Source organism: Narcine bancroftii, chromosome 1, assembly GCF_036971445.1.
Source record: "Narcine bancroftii isolate sNarBan1 chromosome 1, sNarBan1.hap1, whole genome shotgun sequence".
NCBI lineage: Eukaryota > Metazoa > Chordata > Chondrichthyes > Torpediniformes > Narcinidae > Narcine > Narcine bancroftii.
In genome coordinates this window covers 163,326,649-163,349,717 of record NC_091469.1, presented here as the reverse complement: position 1 = coordinate 163,349,717, position 23,069 = coordinate 163,326,649, and the positions used below count along the sequence as shown (strand labels likewise).

The 23,069-nt window shown below is 45.2% G+C and overlaps 2 protein-coding genes across 3 annotated transcripts in view; one reads left to right on the top strand and one right to left on the bottom strand.

Annotated features, from left to right (window-relative positions):
* Window positions 1–23,069, bottom strand: part of LOC138735769 (otogelin-like protein) — a 190,645-nt gene that overhangs the window by 126,307 nt on the left and 41,269 nt on the right. The gene's annotated exons all lie outside the window — the stretch shown is intronic.
* Window positions 21,041–23,069, top strand: part of LOC138735751 (selenoprotein P-like) — a 29,144-nt gene continuing 27,115 nt past the window's right edge. Inside the window, exon 1 of one of the 2 annotated variants that reach the window (XM_069884107.1) lies at window positions 21,041–21,150. The gene's annotated coding sequence lies outside the window, so the exon portion shown is untranslated. The remainder of the gene's footprint in view (window positions 21,151–23,069) is intronic. The other variant, XM_069884115.1, reaches the window with a different exon arrangement.

The following is a 23,069-nucleotide window of genomic DNA, read 5'->3' as shown; positions in this document are numbered from 1 at the left end:
AGTGTGAGGTGCTTCATTTTGGAAAGAATAATCGAAGCAAGACATTTTTGGTAAATGGGAGGGCGTTGAAGAATGCAGTGGAGCAGAAAGATCTAGGAATAACGGTACATGGTTCCCTGAAGGTAGGAGCGCATGTTGACAGGGTGGTGAAGAAGGTCTTTGGGATGCTTGCCTATATAAATCAGTGCATAGAATCTAGGAGTTGGGAAGTAATGATGAAACTGTACAAGGCATTGGTGAGGCCAAATTTAGAGTACTGTGTGCAGTTCTGGTCACTGATTTATAGGAAGGATATTAACAAGATAGAGAGAGTGCAGAGAAGATTTACAAAAATGTTCCCTGGGTTTCAGCATCTGGAATACAAGGAAAGATTGAGCAAACTAGGTCTTTATTCCCTGGAACATAGAAGGCTGAGAGAGGATTTGATAGAGGTGTTTAAGATAATGAGAGGGATAGATAGAGTTGATGGCTTTTCCCATTGAGAGTAGGAGAGATGAATACAAGAGGTCATGGGTTGAGAGGTGACGGGCAAAGGTTTAGGAGTAACATGAGGGGGAACTTCTTTACTCAGAGAGTGGTTACAGTGTGGAATGGGCTTCCGGGAAAGGTGGTGGAGGCAGGGTCAATTTTGTCATTTAGGAGAGAGTTGGATAAGTATATGGATGGGAGGGGGATGGAGGGATAAGGGCAGAGTGCTGGTAAGTGGGATTAGAGGAGGGTGCTTGGATCAGTGCGGACTAGAAGGGCCAAATTGGCCTGTTTCCGTGCTGTTGTTATATGGATATAATAACCATGGTCAGGCACATTGTAGGTTTGAGATGGGAAAAGCCAGAGTGGCTCCATTAAAGCCAGCCGTTATCCCTCAAATGGAGTGGACAGCTGGCACCATGGCGAATAGAATGGACATAGTGTGGAGAAAAGAGATGCAGATGGAACCAGCAGACTCCATATTTTGGACCGATAGCACCTCTGTGCTCAAATACGTCAACGATAACACCACAGGATCTGCATTTCTGTGGCCAATAGAAAGTGACAGAGTCTCACGTGGAGATACGTTAACGCGGTGAACAATCCAGCAGATGTCGAATCTTTTCTTCTTTGGCCTCAGGAAGAGTGGCCTCAAAATCCTGATGGATTGGAAGAAATCTCACCAAAAGATTCTGAAATCAGGATCATTACTGTAAATGCTGCTCAGATAACATCGGAAGAAGTGGATCCAGTAACACTTCGTCCATTACTTCTCATCCTGGACATGCTTGAAAAGGAAGTTAGCATGGATGCTCAGACTAAACGGACTGCTTCTGTATCATAGCAGAAAGAGGAAACAGGCAAGAGGAGTTCTTGCTCAGCTTCATCCAGATAACGTCCATCAGAGGGATCTGCCACAAAAGGAGACCAGAAATCTTGAGACTCAAGGAAAACAGCTGAAGAACTGGCTAACGCTGAAATGGAGATAATCTGCTTTTGCCAGGTTTGCAGATGACATCTCAAGTCTGAGAAAGGGAATAAATTCTAAGAGGTCCAGTAGCCACATTCGTAAACTCGACCCCATTCTGGAAAATGATGCATTAAGAGTTGGTGGGCGACAACATCAGCAGAGATGGAACACCATCATGCTGGCCAAAGATTTTCACATTTCTGATCTAATTCTTCGACGTGTTCATGAAGAGGTGGGTTACAACCATATGTTATCCAGACTACTCCTAAAATATTGGATTCCTGATGCCACTGAATCAATCAGAAAAATAGTGTGGAAATGTGTTGTTTGTCAGCATATAAATGCTACTCCTGGGCAACAGCAGATGGCAGATTTGACCCTGGACAAAGGTTGTCTCTCCTGATGAACCTCCTTTCACATATGTTGGAGTCAATTATTTTGGACCCTTTGGAGTGAAGCATGGAAGGAGTGTTGTGAAGGGCTATGCTGTTATTTTCATGTTTAACCACAAGAGTAGTTCACATTGAAGTGGCATCTGAAGACAGAGGAACTTAGACAAGCCCAAAACTGGCTTTATTGCTTTTGGACCTTGGCCCTTGCTCACTACACAGAGAGGTGGTAAAGATCACTCTTTATCAAGGCTGTGTGCTGGCCTTATGAAGAATGATCGACATAATATTGGAATTTACTGTATTTGACTGTTATTTATAATTGTGCAATTATTATTTGAGACATAATGATTAGGGGCTGATGCAAGAGCCAAAGGCTCGTTGTTTACCATGGTCGGCGGAATCCCAGGGTTTCTGGGGTCAGTTGTTAGTTAGCCTGTGTTGACTGTAATGGTGGAATAGACGGTGGGCGGGTGAGGCTCCGATATGTTTTGTTCGCTGTTAGACGTTAGTCATTAGTAAGCACGTCACGCTATAATCAGGAACATGACACGTTACGTTACCGAAGAGATTGGTCGTTACTGTTTGTCACGTTAGCAGGGACATTATTGTTATCACATTACAATGATCATTACCAGGTTATGAGTCCCTTTATGTTCACTGATAGTTCATGTGGACTTTGTTGAGAATGTCTTCGAATGTGTCACAGTAATAGCCTCCGAGCAGCTTTTTTACGGGTAGTGGTCGCTACACCCTCCTTCGCCTCTCCGATCATCGGCCTGTGCTTGTTTTATCTTCTCTGATTACAAAGCAAATCAAATGTGCTTTGTAAAGCCACACATTTTGTTTTAAGGGTACATGAAATGAATTCTTTACCAAAAACATAAAAACGAATGATTTCTGAAAACGGATTGCTGGTAAGATGTTAGAAGCAGAGGAGGGATGTGGAGGCTTTGGAAAGGGATTTGATGAGGGCGGCCAGATATTCCGACTGCTATTCAGTGCACCTGCTGCCACATCTTCCCATGGAACCATAGACGGCTACATCTCAGAAAACTGGCCCTATTATTATTCTGCCTCTAATCCCACTGACCTCCACCCACTGTATGAACCTCCATACCCCTCCCATACATGTACCTGTCCACATTTTTCTTACATTTATGTATTTTTTAAGTTTGAAATAATATCAAGCCCTGTGCCTGCCCAATTACACCCAAATGACCTCCAACCTCCCGGACGATTTGAACAATGGGAGGAAACCGGAGCCCCCAGGGAAAACCCACATAGACATGGGGAGAACATACAAACTCCTTACAGACAGCGTGGGATTCGAACCCTGGTCTTGACCGCAGGCACTGTAATACCATAGCGCTATCTGTTACACTAACCGTGCTACTCTTGTTAAATGTTAAAATTGAGCCCGCAGCCATCCCTTCAGCTGGCAGCTCGTTCCACACTCCCGCCGCTCTCTATGTGAAGAAATTCCCCTGAACATTTAGCGTAGCAGCTCGCCTGATGCTATTACAGCAGCAGTGACCCAGGTTCAAATCCCACGCTGTCTGTAAGGAGTTTGTACGTTTTCCCCAGGGGTTTCGGTGTCCTCCCATCATTCAAAATCTGCCAGGGGTTGTAGGTCAATGGGGTGTAATTGGGCAGGCACAGCCTCATGGGGCGAAAGGGCTTGTTACCGTGTTGCATGTCTAATTTTTTTTAAAATGTTACCTCTTTCACCCTTAACCCTTGTCCTCTGGTTTGTACCTCACCCACCCTCAGTGGAAAAAGCCGATCTATATTTACTCTGTCTGTCCCCCTCATAATTATGTATTCATTTGTATACATAATGTTGCCTGTAAACATTTCAGCATTGAGTGATCCTGAATTGAATTCCTTCTCTATTTCCTAGACTTTGACAGTAACAAGTTTGTAGATGTTAAACTAATCAAGGGGAGATACATTTCTATCAGTTAGTTGTTCATTGGTACAACTGATAGCTCATGCCACAGAGCTGAGAACCAGTGAGCATTATTTTGCTGAGCTGTTGCTTTCAATCTGACCTTCAGCAGGGCCAAGGTTCACAGAAGGTAACTAACCCATCGAATAGCTCATCCAAGCTCTGAATGCTGGTTGAATGCGCTCTGTGGTCACACCAAGGATTGCCCAATCTTTGGAACCGTGTTGCCAAGAATCGTGCTGCTCTTTGACCTGTACTCAAACCTCTCCCTACATTCACAGTGCCAGGTACTGGTTAATAACTAATCTCGGACATACACAACCAACAGCCTCATAAAGGTGAAGCTGGAACAATAGGGACATTTAACCTACTCAGGAGGGCACATGGATACAAGGAAAATAGGGGGTTATGCTTTAGTTTATTGGGTAGATTTAAATAGGTCAGCACATTACTGTGCTGTAATGTTCGATGTTAATGCCCCATTCAGCAGGAGCAATGAGGGAAGGTGCTATAGGAATCGGGGAAGGAATGGCAGGTACTTCCCATGAGTTACTCATTAGGGGCAGAGAGAGGAACCTTGCTGGGGGTGAAAACAGGCTGCCATGCACAATGGAGGAATGTATCTCCATGAGGGGTAAACGCGGCTGAGGAGAGATTTAGAGAGGTCAGCAGTGGAAAGGGTTAAATAAACAAATTCGGGAGGGTGTGGTCAACATCTCTGTAGGTCTATCCTAGGGTCATCACAAAGAAGGAGTTTGAGGAGATTCGGTACGTCACCCAAAACTCTTGCAAATTTCTACAGGTGGACATTTTGGCTGGTTGCCTCACTGCCTGGTGTGGAGGTGCCAATGCACGAGAGAGGAACAGGCTACGGAGGCTTGTGAACCTGGCCAATGCCATCACGGGCGCCAGTCTTCACTCCATTAAGGACATCTGCAAGAGACGGTGTCTTAAGGAACCTGTCTCTATCCTCAAGGACCCTCACCACCCAGGCCATGCCCTCTTCACTCTGCTACCATCAGGAAGGAGGTACAGGAGCCTGAAGATGAACACCCAGCGGCACAAGGACAACTTTTTCCCCTCCACCATCAGATTTCTGAATGGACAATGATCCACAGACACCACCTCACCTTTTGTCCTCTTCTTTTGAACTAATTTTTTTTTTCTTAAATTGTGTATTTGGAAATATAATCAATAAAATTGTTTGCACATATAACATACAATGATGCGACTGCACAAAACAATAAATGTTGTAACTATAAATTCTGATTCTTCATTCTCTTTCCTATGTCTTAACTTACACTTGGAATTGCCACCCCAAACCTCTCCATTCACTCTCCTAACATTTAGTGAGCTCCTTATCACCCTGCAAATACCTTACTTTTTGTTTCGGGAAGGTATGGGATGAGGAGTTTGGAGATGGAGTGACAAGGATACAGAGGGGCAGTGATCCAGTGTTCTTCGGAAGAGGAACTGATGATGGATGAGCCATGCAACAGGCAAACAGACAGGCCCGATGACTTGAAGGTTGGGTGGTGTAGAATATTTGTCACAGGATCACAAGATAGAGGAGCAGAAGTAGGCCCATTGGTCCATCGAGTCTGCCCATCATGAGCTGATCCATCCTTCCACTCAGCCCCACTCCCCGTAACCCTTAATAGCCTGACTAATCAAATACATGACAACCTCTGCCTTAAATACACCCAACCCACAGCCACCCATGGCAGCAAGTTCCACAGACTCAATGCCTTCTGACTAAAGAAAAATTCCAGCTCTCTGATTAAAATTGACGCCCTTATATCCTCTTTTCCTAGACTTCCCTACCATGGGAAACACCTGCTCTGTCCAGGCATTTCAACATTTAAAATGGCTCTATGACTGTAATTTACTTCACTACATTACAACAGGATATACTGTAGACAAAATGCAGAGTTGGGTGGAGATATAGAGTTCAATCCAGAGTGTGAGGTGATGCATTTTGAAAGGTCAAACATGAAGGTGCAGTACAGGGTTCTTAACAGTGTGGAACAACAGAGTGACCTTGGCATCCAAATCCATTCATCCCTCAAGGCTGTCACGCAGGTTGATAGGATAGTGAAGATGGTCCATGGGATACTAGGATTCATTAGTCAGGGGATTGGGTTCAAAAGGCAAGAGCTCATGTGTCAACTCTACAAATCTCTGGTGAGTCCACACTTGGAGAATTGTCTTCAGTTCTTGTCACCTCATTACAGGAAGGATGTGGAAGCAATGGAGACGGTGCAGAGGAGATTCACCGGGATGTTGCCTGGAATAGGAAATAAGTCTTATGAGGCAAGGTTAACAGAGCTGGGACTTCTCTCTTTGGAGTGTAGAAGGATGAGAGGAGACTTAGTAGAGGTCTACAAGATTATGAGAGGCATAGATAGGATAGAAATCCAGCACCTTTTTTCCCTCTGGGCAACAGTAACAAGCACCAGAGGACATCTGTACAAAATGAGGGGAGAAAAGTTTTGGTGAGACATCAAGTGTAAGTTTTTTACACAGAAAGTTGTGGGTGTCTGGAATCCCTTGTCAGGGGTGCTGGTGGATGATGGTGCAATGGGAGCATTTAAAAACTCTTCGACAGGCACAGAGAGGGTTATGAGAGTGGGAAGGATTCCTTTGTTTGAGTAGTTTTATATAGGTCAGCCTAAACTGTGCTGGGAAGTTCCAAGTTCTACACTCACACAACTTTCTTTGGACATGAGCTGCTAGATAACTTTCCAGAAATGTTTTTCAAAAATTGTCAGTCCACAAGCCCTCACTATTACATTATTGTGGCATTGTCCAGCAGTGTCCAATAGAACATAGAAAAATAAAGCACAGTACAGGCCCTTCAGCCCTCAATGTTGTGCTAAACCATATATGCCTTTCTTAAAAAAAACCCTCCCTACCCCGTAACCCTCTATTTTCCTTTCATCCATGTGCCGTCCAAGAGTCACAAATCCTCCCTAATGTTCCAGCCTCCACCACCATCCCCGGCAAGGATTTCCAGGCCCCCACTACTCTCTGTGTAAATAAACTTACTCCTGATGTCTCCCCTAAACTCCCCTCCCTTCACTTTGTACACACGACCTCTGGTGTTTGCTGATCCTGCCCTGGGAAATAGGTGCCGACCGTCCCCCCTATCTATAGCTCTCATGATCTTGTTGACCTCTCTCTTTGCCTCAATCTCCTATGGGTGGTGAATGGACTTCCCAATCAAAAGATCTTCCACTTTGTGTAAAATGGAGAGAGTGCAATACATGGATAATAGTTGGCCTCTGGGGGAGGGGGGTGAGGGTGAGGGCTGGGCCTTATGTCCTCACCCAGGGAAAGTGCGCGCGTAATACATCCCCTCTTCTTTCTCAGAGTAGTGATCGCCACATGGCCGCTGTCTGGCTCGCCAGGCAGGAGGTCACTGCAAATGGCCTCTCCTACATGACTGCATTCGTAGCAACACCTTCTTGTGGTGAGCCCCATTTTCACTAAGTTTGCCTCGTCGTTGCACGACCAAATGTCTGGCAGTCTAACTGGAAGGGTAGGCTGGGGTCGTTAGTCTTTGTTGGCATCCAGCCCAAGAGAAGGACAACTCTGATTTCAAACTTGGGCAGATGGGGCTTGTTAGCCTCGTCAGCCACCCATCTAGGAGAGATGGACCCTCCAACGTAACACCTACGACCCGAGGACCTGCCTGTCACTGACCCAGCTTGCTGGGCCATGGCAAATAAAGTCCAGGTGAAAGGGTGGGGCCAGTACTGCACACACTACCTCCCCCTAAAAAATCCATTGCACAGGCTCGAAGGACAGGCCCAGGTCTACGATCCTTCCTAAATCTTCATTCACAAAGACAAGCCATGAGTAGGCCATTCTGCCTGTCAATCCCAGTCTGTCCTTCAGTAAGATCAGGTACCTGCTATCTGCTCTTACATCCTCTTATTGCATGACGAGGCGCCATCATGTATCACAACTATTGTAAGAGGTGCTTGTGGATTATTACCTGCACCGTGTTAATGTTTCTGGTGGAAGGACGAAACCAGCAAAGCCAGATGGTCTGAAAAATGTAAACCCCTCCTCATCAATCCCTCCCACACACTCCCATACTCCCACTCCAATCTCCCATCTCACTCCACTCCTACTAACTTTACCTCACTCCATCCCTCACACCCCTTCCCCACAAGCCTCCCCAATCGTCAACCACCCCTCACCACACCCCTCCCCAATTGTCAACCACACTTCACAATCGTAACCACCCCTCCCCCACACCCATCCCCAATCGTCACCCACCCCTCCTCCACACCCCTCCCCAATCGTCATCCACCCCCCCACTCCTCTCTCGCACTTTCCTCCCACCAACCGCTCCACAGCACTTCCTTCCCCCACTCCCATCCACTCTCCTCACTAATCTGGTGGAAGGTTAGGTGGAGGTGTTAGGTTGGGGGTTTAGCTGGCAGGGGGGTTAGGTGGGGGGAGGGTTAGGTGGGGCAGAGGTTAGGTAGAGGGGAGTTTAGGTGGGGGGGAGGTGGTTGCGAGGGATGTGGGCAGCGTTAGGTGTTGGAACGGTGAGTTGGAGTTGGAGAGGGTTGTTGGGGATGTGGCAAGCAGAGAGGATGGTTAATGGGGAGGTCGAGCTGGTGATCTATGGCCAGTTGTAAGGGACGAGGGGGGCGAGAGGTGGCTGAGTTGAATGTGACCTTCAAGTCATCCTTGAGTTGCAATTTATTTTCACAGTGGACCTCAAAAGTAGAATTGATTCAACCTGGTGACACCAACGTCACCTCAATCCGAGCTTCTCCTGCGGATGATTGTGAGGAGCTGATTTGGACTGAAGTCAGCATAATGAATCACCAGAGGGACACCATCATCTCCTGTATTGAACAGTCAAGTCTTCCACTCCATATAACACCATATAACAATTACAGTATGGAAACAGGACATTTCAGCTCCTCTAGTCCACACCGATTTAAGTGAACTCTACTAGTCCCACCTACCTGCTCCCAGTCCATAACCCTCCAACCCCCTCACATCCATGTACTCATCCTTTTCTTTAGCTTGGCTTCGCGGACGAAGATTTATGGAGGGGGTAAAAAGTCCACGTCAGCTGCAGGCTCGTTTGTGGCTGACCAGTCCGATGCGGGACAGGCAGACACGATTGCAGCGGTTGCAAGGGAAAATTGGTTGGTTGGGGTTGGGTGTTGGGTTTTTCCTCCTTTGCCTTTTGTCAGTGAGGTGGGCTCTGCGGTCTTCTTCAAAGGAGGCTGCTGCCCGCCAAACTGTGAGGCGCCAAAATTGACCCTGCTGCAACCACCTCTTCCGGAAGGTCATTCCACTCAGCCATCACTCTCTGAGTGAAGAAGCTTCCTCTTATGTTACTTCCAGTTTTGCCCCCTAACTCTTAACTCATGACCCCTCGTTCCAATCTCACCTACCCTCAAGGGGAAGAGCCTATTCACATCTACTCTATCTATCCCCCTCATAATTTTAAAGACCTCTATCAAATCCCCCCTCAACCTTATACGCTCCAATGAACAAAGACCCAGTCTACTCGATCTTTCTCTGTATTCTAGATACTGCAATCCATTTTAGTAAATCTTCTCTGCACCCTCTCTACCTTATTGAACAAAGGACAGAAGAAACAGTGGTGGGGACTTCACTGTCCTTCTCCACTGTTTACTGAGACCATGGGCAATCCCATCTTGGCTCCAAACCACATATCTGCTCTTTCCCCATTGCCTGCATCCCTGATAGTTTAAACCTCTGTCAGTCTCCAACCTCTCAAACATACAGGCCCTTTGGCTCTTAATGTTGTACCGACCTGTATAAACTTACTTACCAAACTCACCCTTCTCTCCCTTGCACCCAAAACACTCTATTTTTCTTGCATCCATGTGTCTAATGTCCCCATTGTACCAGCCTTCACCACTACCCGTAGCTTTCAAAGCACCCACTGTTCTGTGTATAAAACCTACCCCTGACATCTTCCCTCAACTTTCTTCCCCTCACCTTGTGAAAAGTCCTCATCAAGGGCTCAATAGCAGAGAGGGTGAAGAATTTCAAATTCCTGTTTTACAGCAACTTTGAGGATTTGTCCTGGAGCCTCCATGTCAATGCAATCACAAAGTAGGCTCACCAGTGGCTATACAGTGTGAGACGCTCAAGGAGATTCAGTAAACTTCTCCAAGTGTTCCGTGGAGAGCATTCTAGCTGTTGGCATCACTGTCTGGTATGGAGCTGTTCCGTTATTTCGCTCCTGTCTATCCATAGTAGGGCAATGGGTCCCCATTACACCATATCGTAGACCATTGGCCCCATCTTTTCTGCTCCCTCATTCCATCATGAGCTGATCCATTCTCCCACTCCACCCCTCCCCCCACTCCCCTGCCTTCTCCCCATACCTTTTGATCCCTTGACTATTCAGATACCTATCAATCTCTCCCTTAAATACACACAACGACCTGGCCTCCACACCCGCCTGTGGTAGCAAATTCCAGAGATTCACTGCCCACTGGCTGAAGAAATTCCTTTGTTTTAAATGGGCGCCCTTCAATCCTGAAGTTGTGCCCTATGGTCCTGGACTCCCCTACCATGGGAAACAACTTTGCCACATCTAGTCTCCAGACCTTTCAAGAGTTGAAATGTTTCTTTGAGGTCCCCCCTCATTCTTCTGAACTCCAAGGAGTCCAGACCAAGAACCGTCAAGCGTTCCTCATATGCTAATCCCTTCATTCCAGAAATAATTCTTCCGAATCTTCTTTGAACCCTCTCCAATGCCATCCCATTCTTTCTTAAATAAGGATTTGGATTTCAGATTTATTGTCAGAGGACATACATGACATCACATATAACCCTGAGATTCTTTCTCCTGTGGGCCAGGCAGATTTACCACTTATTGGTAGTGCAAAAAAAAACTGTACACTATGTGCAGATATAAACAAATAAAGAAATGTAAACAAACTGACTGTGCAATACAGAGAGTTAAAAAATCAATGAAGTGCACAAGTAAGAGCCCTTAAACGAGTCCCTGATGGAGTTTGTTGTTGAGGAGTCTGATGGTGGAGGGGGAGCAGCTGTTCCTGAACCTGCTGGTGCGAGTCTTGTGCCCCGATACCTCTTTCCTGATGGCAGCAGCGAGAACAGAGCGTGTACTGGGTAGTGAGGATCCTTGATGATTGCTGCTGCTCTCCGACAGCAGCATTCTCTGTAGATGTACTCGATAGTGGGAAGGCGTTTGAGTGTGATCTTCTGGGCTGTGTCCATTACCATTTGCAGGGCTTTACACTCAGGGGTATTGGTGCCCCCATACCAGGCTGTGATGCAACCGGTCAGCACATTTTCCACCGCACATCTGTAGAAATTTGCCAGGATTTCCGGTGTCATACCAAACCTTCGCAAACTCCTGAGGAAGTAGAGTTTTCATCAGGAACCCAGAACTATACCCTGCACACCAACTGAGGCCTCACCAGTGCCTTATATTTTTTTCTTTTCTTGGTGGAAGAAATAAACAGGCAGGCTATTCAGCTTTTAGACATTAGCTTTGTCAAGCATCATGGAACCTTCAGGAATGCAGTGGAGGACACGGGGACACTTCAATTCTGAAGAGGACAAGGTGTGTGGAGAGTTGTGAGATGCTTGTGTTTTTTCTACATTACAATATTTCATCGTTTAATCCCCTGCCCTCAGTTCTTTTCCCATGTTGCTCACTGCTACCATCAGGAAGGAGGTACGACCATAATGGGGACGGAAGGATTGGTTGTAACTTGGGGCTGGTCATAAGTTAGATTCGCTCCACCACGCACACCCAAGGTCATACAACATTCAACATATGAACCTTTAATGGGGACTTCGGGCTGCTGGGGGGAACGTGGACCTCGAGCTGCCATGGAAAATGGGGACCTTGGGCTGCCACGGAGAATGGTAACCCAGGCTGTGGGGGGAATGGGGACCTCGGGCTGCCGGGGGGAAGGGGACCTCAGGCTGCGGGGGAAATCCGGGACCTCAGACTGTGGGGAGAACAGGGACCTCAGGCTGCCGGGGGGTACGGGGACCCTGGGCTACAGGGGGGAACTGGGACCTCGGGCTGCCAGGGGTAACGGGGACCTCGGGCTCTGGGGGAATGGGGAATGGGGACTTTGGGCTGCTGCTAGGAGCAAGGTTCACTGTATACAGAACTTTTAATACAAAATACATACTTGTTCAGTAGTTTTAATAAAGATTTTTTTTAAATTGTGGTCACATGTGCAGGTGGATATAACTCGCGCAGGTCAGAAGTCGAGGAGCCTGAAGACAAACACCTAACAGAACAAAAAACAGCTTCTTTCCCTCCGTCATCAGATTTCTGAACAGACGATGATCCACAAACACTGCCTTACTTTTCTTTTTCACTACTTCATTTTTTTTTAAAGTAATTTCTAGCAATTTAGCACCTAATGACAAAACAACAAAAGTTGTGACATGCTTATGACAATAAATTCTGGTTCTGTGCTGTGGGATTGTTGTGATCGAGGCTGTTTGCTCCGATGGTGGGTATGTCCGTGTGAACCTCTGGGCGCACTGATCCAACATAGCAACCCTCCTGCGGTTTTTCAGTGTTTGTGTCGAGTTAAACAGCAAGGGACTCCTTCCAAGGTTTTGATGGGAAATCAAGGGGAAACTCTCCAATCAAACAAAACTGCATCCGCTGCCATCCAGAGTACTGACAGAGGCAGTGTGCAAAGCTCTGGCACTCTCCCAGCTGACAGGGCGGGTGCCCTGAAGCAGGAAAGCTATTCAGTTTATTCAAGGAGAAACTTTTCAGGGCTGGAAAAAACTGGTCTGGTAGAAAAAAAAACTCTGCTGTTGTCGACCTGCATCGGCAGAAAGAATAATAGGTTTTTTTGCAATTCCACTCGTAGTAATTGTTGAAGCATCTCAGTATTCTAAACTCTTGTTCCCACCTCTCCTGTGCTGTAGTGGGAAGTGGTCTGAGTTGTCCAATCAAACCCCTTTGTGCATCAAATCACCCCACAACCTTATTTTTTGTTTGTTGGTAGCAATTACGAAGATTCCAGTGGGTGAGACCACTCACCCGTCAAGCATTTCTACTGCCCTAAATAACTTACTCATCTCATTTTACCTAACATCCCGCTCTTTATCTTCAACTCACGTTGAAGCTTCCACAACTTTCACAAACAAGGGAATAAAACCTTTGTTGTGCTTCTGCCCCCTGGAATTCAACCCTTGGTCTCAGTAATCACAGTGGGACCCGAGGGTGAGAGCTGTAACCACAGACACTGTCACAAGAACATGAGCAGGAGTCGGCCCTCTTTTCTATCGAGTGTGCCTCACCATTCAATGAGATCATGGCCGAACTGGCTAGGGACTCAGCCTTGCCTTCCTGCCTGTTCCCCAGTTCCCTTAATTCTCCTACGGTGCCTTAACCACATTTAACGAGGCAGCCTGTACTGCCTCCTTGTGCAAACAGTTCCACAGATTCTCTACTCAATGAGAGAGAAATTCCTCTTCATCTCCATCCTAAATCTACTCCCCTAATCTTGCGCCCAGTTCCCGTAGTTCTTGTCTCGCCTACCAGTGGAAACAACTTTCCTATCCCTGATTATCTAACCCTTTCATAATTTTATATTTCAGTTAGATCCCCTCTTATCTGAATTCCAGCAGGTCGAATTCCAGCTGAGTTAATTTCTACCTGTGGGCTAATCCCCTTGTCTGAACCTCCGCTGCACCACCTCCAAAGCCACTATATCCTTTCTTGAGAAATGAGACCAGAATTGCACACAGTACTCCAGATGCAGCCACACCAGGGCCCTATATATTTGCAGCTCTTCAATTCAATCCATCCAGCAATGAAGGCCAACATTTCATTTATCTCTTTCATTACCTGCTGCACCTGCAATTAACCTTTTGTGTCTCTTGCACAAGCACTTCCAAGTCCCTCTGCTCAATAGGCATGCTGAAACTTTCCCCACTTAAATAATAATTTGATCCTCAAGAACCATGGAACATTACAGCAAAGAAACAGGACTCTTTAACTCTTCTGGACAGTGCTGAACCATTTTTTCTGCCTAGTCCCACTGACCTGTACCTAGTCAACAGCCCTCCGTACCCCTCTCATCCATGTAACTGTCCAAATTCTTCTTAAATGTTAAAATTAAGCCTGCATTTACCACTTCAGCTGGCAGCTTGTTCCACACCCCCACCATTCTCTCTGTGAAGAAGTTCCTCCTCATGTTTCCCCTAAACATTTCCCCTTTCACCCTTAACCCATGTCCTCTTGTTTGTATCTCACCTACCCTCAGTGGAAAAAGCCGACCTACATTTACTCTGTCTATCTCCCTCATCATTTTTTGTACTGACAATAACCACACATCAGTGCGAGTATAAGACAGCTTTAATAAACTAATATGTACATTCAGAGGGTCTTGTCTCTCTGCAAGACGAACCTGGAAGGCTAGACTGTAGCTCTGGACTGCTTTCTTGACAAGGTCACCGGGATGACCCCTGGTGGCTGTCATGATAATGAATATGTATGAGATGTACCGGAAGTCACGTGTTATGGGAGGGAGATAAGAGCACAAGCAGGAGAACAAAGGAAACTGGAAAATAAAGACTCTGAGAAGTTTACCTGATAAAACTTGTTTGATGTTTTATTAACTTCACATTTCGGGCCAAAAATGTGACATTGGCGACGAGGATGGGATAAGCTTGAAGAAAATTAAAGACTAAAGAAGATTACAGAGGATTACAGACAACTTCAAGGTGATAAGAATTTTCTCTTTGACTCAGTACTTTTGGGGCTGGAATATTTCCTCATGGCTGGTGCAAACGGTGACTTTCTAACACATAGTGGAATTGATCATTTTGACCCAACGGGTGATGCAAGCACTGTAAGTGTGAAGTGGAAGGCATGGCTGGAAGAATTTGAATCCTACGCCGACAGTCGTGGCCTATTTCTAGATACCGGTACAGTTGAACAAAAAGCACAGAGAAGGGCGTTACTTCTTTTCACTGCTGGTCCCACAGTTCGGGAAACATTTAAGACGAACTTTGTTGCATCGGACAATGTGTATTAAGAGGTTGCAGATTGGTGATACCGCAAAGATTGAGACCGAAGATCGTATCCTTAGTGCATGAAGGACACCTAGGTATTGTTGGTACGAAGCAAAACCTCAGGACCAAGGTATGGTGGCCAGGTTGTGATAAATTTGTTAAAACTTGTCACGGATGTCAAATCACAAATAGGAGTGATCCGCCAGAACCGATCCGGAGTACGCAACTCCCGACAGGACCATGGATCGACGTAGCTGTTGATTTTCTTGGACCTTTACCGATGGGTGGATCAATTATGGTAGTGATAGATTACTACAGCAGATACTATGAGTACGTGGTGTTGAAGTCCACGACCACTGAAAAAACAATACAAGCATTAGCAGAGATATTCGTAAGATATGGATTACCTGTTACATTATACTCTGACAATGGTCCACAATTCATTTCAGACACATTTGCGGAATACATGAGGACCACAGGTATCCACCATCATAAAGTAACTCCGAAATGGCCGCAAGCCAACGGAGAAGTAGAGAGACAAAATCAATCCATTGAAAAACGATTGAGGATTGCACACGCAGAAGGACAAAATTGGCGAGAAGCATTGCTATCTTATGTGGCTGTCTATTGAGCAACGCCTCATGCAACCACTGGAAAAAGTCCTGCAGAAGCATTTTTTGGGAGAAAAATCCACACAAAAATGCCAGAAATAAAGGAAATCCGAGACGACCAGGAGATGAGGGACCACGATGCTGAAAAGAAAGGTGCAGCAAAGCTGTACACAGATTCGAAACGTGGAGCCAAGTACTCAGACATCATGCCAGGAGATAATGTTCTAGTGAGGCATGAAACTGGTGGTAAGCTAGACACACCTTATTACAATCAACCCTATACTGTCGTATTCAGAAGTGGCAGTATGGTGACAGTCAAGTCTCCGACTGGAGTCCTGTATAAGAGAAATGTATCAGGTGTAAAAAGGTACCAGTCCAGAGATACATCGAGCGAAGAGGTTGAAAGGCCAATACGAGATGCTGAAACTGAGAGACCTGATGATGTTCCAGAGGCCGTTACCAGCACTCCTGATGAAGTGACTAGAGCGCCAGAAACACCCGAAGCTGTGGCGAGCAGTATTTCCGACGCTGAGAGTGAACAACCGAAAAGCGACGACAATATCGCAGGCAGGCCGAAACGAAACCGGAAAGTGCCCAAACGATACGAAGACTTTGTGACATAGTTTTAATAAGAACTTTGGGACAGTATTTTAATCTTATATCATAAAGTGCATGTATGAGTCCTGTAGGAAGTAAATTTTATGTAGTTGAGTTATAGTTACGATGTTTGTAGGTTTCCGAGGGATATTGGTAAGTGAAGGTAAAGTTTATTTCTGATTAAAGGAGGGATGTCATGATAATGAATATGTATGAGATGTACCGGAAGTCACGTGGTATGAGAGGGAGATAAGAGCACAAGCAGGAGAACAAAGGAAACTGGAAAATAAAGACACTGAGAAGTTTACCTGATAAAACTTGTGTTTGATGTTTTATTAACTTTTTCACATTTCGGGCCACAAATGTGACAGTGGCCTAGTAGTGGAATCACATATCACCACAATTTTAAATACCACTATCAAATCTCCCCTCATTCTTCTACTCTCCAAGGAATAAAGTCCTAACCTGTTTAACCTTTCCCTGTAACTCAACTCTTGAAGTCCAGGCAACATCCCAGTAAATCTTCTCTGCATTCTTTCTATCTTATTGATATCTTTCCTGTAGTTCGGTGACCAAAACTGCACAGAATGCTCCAAATTTGGCCTCACCAATGTCTTGTTCAACTTTACCATAATATCCCAACTCCTGTAATCAATACTTCGATTTATGAAGGTCAATATTCCAAAAGCTCTCTTTACAACCCTGTCCACCTGTGACGTCACTTTCAGGGAATTATGTATCTATATTCCCAGATCCCTCTGTTCTACCGCACTCCTCAGTGCTCGACCATTCACCGTGTATGTCCTTTCTTGATTTGTCCTTCCAAAATGCAACACCTCACACTTGTCTGCATTAAATTCCATCAGCCATTTTCCAGCCCATTTTTCCAGCTGGTCTAGATCCTTCTGAACCTTTGAAAACCTTCTTCACCGTCCACAACGTCTCCAATCTTAGTCTCATCTGCAAACTTGCTGATCCAATTTACCACATTATCATCCAGATCATTGATATAGATGTTGAACAACAATGGTCCCAGCACACCACAGGCACACCACAGGCCTTCAGTCTGAGAAGCATCATCCACCACTACTCTCTGGCTTCTCTCGTCCAGCCATTGTCGAATCCAGTTCACTATTTCACCATGAATACCTAGTGTCTGAACCTTCTGAACTAACCTCCCATGTGGGACCTTGTCAAAGTCCTTATTAAAGTTCACATAGACAACATCCATTTCCTTCATCTACTTTTTTGGTAACCTCCTCAAAAAAAATATGACCTACCACGCACAAAGCCATTCTGACTATCCTTAATCATTCCTTGGCTGTCCAAATATCCGATCTTTCAAAACACCCTCCAGTAATTTACCTTCTACTGATGTCAGGCTCACCGGCCTGTATTTTCCAGGGTTACTTTTGGAACCTTTTTTAAACAACAGAACAATGTAATCTATCCTCCAATCCTCTGGCACCTCCCCCATGGCCAAGGACATTTTAAATGTTTCTGTCAGGGCTCCTGCGATTTTTGCACTCGTCTCCCTCAAGGTCCGAGGGAATATCTTGTCAGGCCCTGTGGATTTATCTACCTTTGTTCACTGTAAGGAAGCAAGCACCTCCTCCTCTTTAATTTCTTTACATTCCATGCCACTATTGCATGTTTCCCTTCCTTTTTTTGGATTATTTTATTTGGAGAATTTTCAATCAATGTGCAGTTAAAACAAAGAATAATTAAAAAGAAAAATATCAAATCCAAAATATTAACAAAATAATAAAAATCTTGATCCACATGTCGATATTATTGAGAGAAAAGTCAATATGTGATCCAATTATTATAAAGAAAAAAAATTACAATAGGACAAAAATGCAAATTCAATGTCCACATTGAACCAAATGGGGAGAAAGAAAATGGAAAGATAATAGCGAGAATGAAGAACAAAGGAAGAGAAACCCTCCCCCCTCCTCCCCAAAAACAAGGAAAAAAAGTAAGAAAAGAGAAAGAATAAGTAAAAGATTGGCCTCACCCCAGAGAAACCCCCACTCCATTCAAGGGGCAAATAACCTGACTTATCGAGGGTCTTCGGCGCTGCAAGCACTGGGGGTGGGGGATGAAGAGATGGGAGGGGGGGAATCATTAAAGATTTACCCCGATGTACCTTAGCTATGAATTCCATATTCTTGAAAATACATCCAACCTGTTTCTGAGGTTCTAGGTGACCTTCTCCAGGGGGACACAATGATGCATTTCTATCTCCCAGCAGCTAAACCGAGTTGGGAATCAGATTTCCAAGTCACTGCTGTGCATTTCCCAGCCACTGCTAAAGCGAATTTTAATGGATAATTCAACAGCCTCATTTTGGGTCTTGCATCTTCTAAATTCCCCAATAAAAATAATTCAGGTGCCTGAGGGGATTGAATTCCAGTAATTTTTTTTTTCATGAGATTACCCAGATCTTCCCAGAAAAGCCTCACTTTAGGGCACGACAAGGTCGAATGCAAGGAAGTACCTATTTCTTGACCACATCGAAAACATTGGTCTGATATTTCCGATTGGAATTTGTGTAACTTTTGTGGAGTGAGGTAGAGCTGATGCAAGAAGTTATATTGCACCAGCCGGTCCCTTACATTCATCATGTTAATCATGTTGTCCCGAGATAAGTTGGAGCAGCAAAATGGATCAATTTCGATACCCAAATCTGATTTCCCACCTTTGCCTTGATTTATCGAGCCTCTGTTTAGGGTTCCCACCTGAACTAAGGAACACATTCTTGAAATGATATTTTGTGTTGTTTCCTGCACTTCCTTGTACTCCACAGCAGTTTCCTGAGTAACTACTGATGCAAAAAAACTGTTTAAGATCTCCCCCATCTCGTTAGGTTCCACACATAGATAGCCACTCTGATCCTTTTACTCTTGGCATACTTATGGAATCCTTCAAGCTTACCTTCACATTATCTGCCAAAGCAACCTCATGTCTTCATTTTGGTTTCCTGATTTCTTTCTGAAGTATTTTCTTACATTTTCTATATTCCTCTAGTACCTTAGTAGCTCCATGTTGTCTACCCCTGCTATACACCTCTCTCTTCCTCTTTACCAGATTGTTAATATCCTTTGAAAACCAAGGGTCCCTATGCCTGTTAACTTGGTCTTTAATCCTGACAGGAACATGCGAACTCCGCATTCTCAACATTTCGCCTTTGAAGGCTTTCTGAACACACCATCGCCAGAAAACAAACTGTCTCAATCAACGCTAACCAGATCCTTTCTCATTCCCGCAAAACTGGTCTTTGTAATGGCTGCTGCCGCTGAGAGGTTACGCTCAAAGAAGAGACGCACACTACGAGAGTGGTCTATACTGGCTTATGGTGTTGGCAGCTCTGCTCATAAAGAGCTCAGAAGCCCATCTCTGATGTTGTCAATGCCACCCACCCCCCAGCCCGACTGGTGCATGCATTATGATCCGCTCCCTAGCATTGGTTTTTTAGTGCTATCTGGGGAGTGGCCAATCAGTGAGCCCCTCTCATCCCCGGTTGTGCCTGCTTACCTAGCACCACCCAATTGGTTGCTGCTGGCCAGCCGACTTTGAAGAGCGTAGCCCATCTCGGATGGCTGTGTAGGCTGGTGGGTTCCGGTGTCGGGTCGCCGCTTCAGGCTTGGCGCATTCAATGGCGCACTACACCTTTCTCCAATTTAGTATCTCAACCTGGACCCAAAATGTTCCCTGACACATACATACTTCTGTCACCTGTCCTGTCTCATTCCCTAATAGGAGATCCAGTATTGCACTCTCTCTACTCGGTGCCTCTATATATTGATTTAGAAACTTTCCTGAACATATTTTACAAACTCCAAGCCATCCAGCCCTTTTACAGGATGGGATTCCCAGTCAATATGTGGAAAGTTCAAATCCCCTCACACCCTTATGTTTCCTGCAGTTGTCCACTATCTCTCTAGATTTGCTCCTCCAATTTTCGCTGACTGTTGGACGTCTATAATACAACCCCATGAGCGTGCTCACACCTTTCCCATTCCTCAGCTCCACCTGTATATCCTCAGTAGATGTGCCCTCTGGTCTGTCCTGTCTGAGCACTTCCATGACAGTTTCCATGACTAGCAACGGTCAGCCCTCCCTCTTAACCCATCCCTCTATCGCATCTGAAATCCTGGAACATCGAGCTGCCAGTCCTGCCCCTCCTGCATCCTAGTTTCACTAATGGCCACAATGACATAAATCCACGTGCCAATCCACGCTCTAAGCTTGTCTGCCTTTCCTGCAATACTCTGCATTGAAATAGACGTAACTCAACATTATTTTCAGGATCTCCACTACCTGCTCTGCCACTCTGGTTCCCACCCCCCTCTGTTTAAATTTAAACTTGAAATTGATGAGTTTGGAGTATTCAATGAACCTTCCTGTCCACCTCTAAATGAGAGGTCTCAGGTTGTTGGTGTCAGTCATGGAAAGGACAGTTTGGAACATTTATTGTGCAGGTCTGTATTTAAAAACTGACCATTCAGCTGTAGATTTCAGCAATTCCTCTCCAGTGCGAGGCTGAACCTTCTGACTGCAGAAGCAAGACCAGGAGAAAACCAGAACTATTCTGTGGCAATTTTCAAAAGATTTTCGACCATTTGTGTCAGGCCCTCATTCCTAAACGAGGCCCTCACATTTGGAACGAGCTTCACTGAACCACCATCATCCTCCTTGCTTGTCACAATGAGTGATTTTGGAAATTCCTCTAAGTCCCGTGTGACCAGACGGACGGATTTGAACCAAAGTTTTAAACCAGATACATTTTTTTTAGATTGAATTAACTTTGGGTAAAATAATTAAGCAAGTTTGATAAAGCTGGCTAATGTATCTATTCTCTTCGTTGAATGCAGGGGGATCTTTCTGAATTAAAGAAAAAGGCAGGAACGGGAATTTGGCGCATGAGCTGTTTTTGTATTTCTTAATTGGCACATCTGAACTTTGAGCCAATCCTGTGATGACAGAGTGTGTGTGTGTGTGTGTGTGTGAGAGAGAGAGAGAGAGAGAGAGAGTATATATAGCAAAAAAACATCTGTGATCTCAATAAGAAAACAGAGCAGGCAGAGAAACAAGCCAGGGAACCAAACAGTTCGACACGTAAGTTAATGACTTTATAATCTCCTCATCGATTTATCAAGGCATTTTGTAAAATTAGCAATTATGAATAATATCAAGAAAGAAATGACTGAATTTGCTCTGTGCAGTAATTAATGTGTTTAGTGTAGCAGCCCAAAACCTATCAGAGACAGTTGTCTGAGATTTGGAATAATTTTTATGACTAATTTACAAATTAAACTGCCCATTTTTATTATACATTTAGGGCAAATTTAGCATTAGATTCTGTCCTAATTGTTTTCATTTGACTGCCTCTGAGGCTCGGAAGTTAGGGGTGCAGGCAGGCAGGGCCATAATGGTAAGAAACTCGACGGTGAGGGGGAAGGACAGGAGATTCCTTGGCCGCAGAAGAGATGCATAGATTGTGCGTTGCCTCCCCGCTGCCAGGGTCAAGGACATCACTGAGCAGTTAGAGAACATTCTCAAAGGGGGAGGGGGAATGGCTAGAGGTCGTTGTACACGCTGGTACAACCAGCCATTCTCAATGGGGGCATGACTGGAATCCCGCACCCCCCCAGCACATTCAAGTAAAAGCCCTGTAACATAAATATTTTTGTTTTTTTTAATGTAGTCTATAGAACCACAGAATGCTACAGCACAGAAAACAGGCCATTCAGTCCTTCTCGGCTGTGCCGACCATGTTTCCACTAGACCCAATGATCTGCTCCCATTCCATAACTCTCCAGACCTCTCCCATCCATGTATCTATCCAATTTATTCTTAAAACTTAAGAGTGAGCCTGCATTTGCCACATCCAATGGCAGCTTGTTCCACACTCCAAGTGAAGAAGTTCCCCCTAAACCTTTTCCTTTCACACTAAAGCCATGTCCTCTTGTACTTATCTCCTCGCCTCCACTCTGTCTATACCTCTCATAATCTTGTAAACCGGTAAGACAGAAGTGCGGAAGAAACAAAAACTTGACCCCTTCGCATGGAAGGAGGCCCATCAACTTTGAGCAGTCCTAGTGGTGCCATGGCCAAAAGAAGGTTGAGAATGGCTGGTACAATGACACAAAGAGTAAGGGATGAGAGTGTGCACAATGGAACCAAAGAATGCCACAGCATAGAGAACAGGCCATTTGGCCCTTCTAGACTGGCCTGAAAACATCATACCACTATGAGTATAGGCAGTTAGATAAGAAGTTGAGAAGCAGGACCTAAAGTGGAGTGATCTCTGGATTACTCCTGGTGCCATGTGCTAGTGAGGTCTGAAATAGGAAGGTAGGCCAAATGAATTCATGGCTGAGGAGATGGTGCAGGGGACAGGGGTTCAGGTTTTTAGATCATTTGGATCTCTTCTGGGGCAGAGGCGACCTGTTCAAGAGGGACAAACTGCACTTGAATCAAAGAGAGACCAACATTCTGGCATGCAAGTTCATTGGTGCTGAATGGAGGGTTTAAACTAGATTGGCAGGGGGGTGGGATCCTATATGTGACAGAGCTGGGCAAGAGGTTTGAAGTTGGTATGAAGGGTGATGAGAGAAAGTTTAGTGGGCAAGAGAAAAGCAGGATGGACATGTCCTCAATGAGAACTTCTCTGTGATTATTGTAGAGAAAGACATAAGGACTGGGGAACTTGGGGCAGATAAATGAAAGGGTCTTAAGATCAGCCAGTGTTACAGATGAGGAGGTGCTGAGGGTTCTGGTGTGTATGAAGGTAGAGATATAGTATAACCATATAACAATTACAGCACAGAAACAGGCCAGTTCAGCCCTTCTAGTCCATGCCTTACACGTTCTCCCATCTAGTCCCATTGACCTGCACCCATCCCATAACCTTCCACTCCTCTCTCGTCCTTATACCTAACCAGATTTTTCTTAAATATTAAAATTGAGTCTGCATCTACCACTTCAGCCAGAAACTCATTCTACACTCCCACCACCCTCTAAGTGAAGAAATC